This window comes from Propithecus coquereli, unplaced genomic scaffold, assembly GCF_000956105.1.
Source record: "Propithecus coquereli isolate 6110/MARCELLA unplaced genomic scaffold, Pcoq_1.0 Scaffold131, whole genome shotgun sequence".
In the NCBI taxonomy this organism is placed as follows: Eukaryota; Metazoa; Chordata; class Mammalia; order Primates; family Indriidae; genus Propithecus; species Propithecus coquereli.
Window position 1 is genome coordinate 4,673,377 of NW_012137303.1, and position 470 is coordinate 4,673,846.

Genomic DNA, 470 nt, shown 5'->3' on the forward strand with positions numbered 1-470 from the left:
TGTAATATTAGTCCAATTATTTGATAGTGAATGAACAAAATGAAGCTATCTAAACTATCTCCTTTCTCCTTCCATCTCCCCTATCAACTTAGTCCAATGGATATAATAAAAATAGAAATAAAACTTGATGAAAAACCTTCTAGTAAGCAGACTTCTTAAGAACTTTCCAATATTGATTTTCTTTCTTTTTCTTAGGAAACTAAGGTTCATTCTTTGTACAAGCTTTTATGAATGCTGATTGCATGGCAGAGACTACTCTAGGTAATGGAAACATTGTGGTCACTCAGATAAGTCCTTGCTTTAGTGAAGTTCATTTTAGTTGAGTGGATGTTTGGACTTGGTCTGACTGGCAAAGAAATAAATGTCTTGGATCATTTTCTGAGCACTTAATAGCAATTAAGAAAAATTTTATTTCTTAATAAATGTTTTTGAGGTAGTAGCAAGAGAATATCTAAGGAAATTATTAGAAG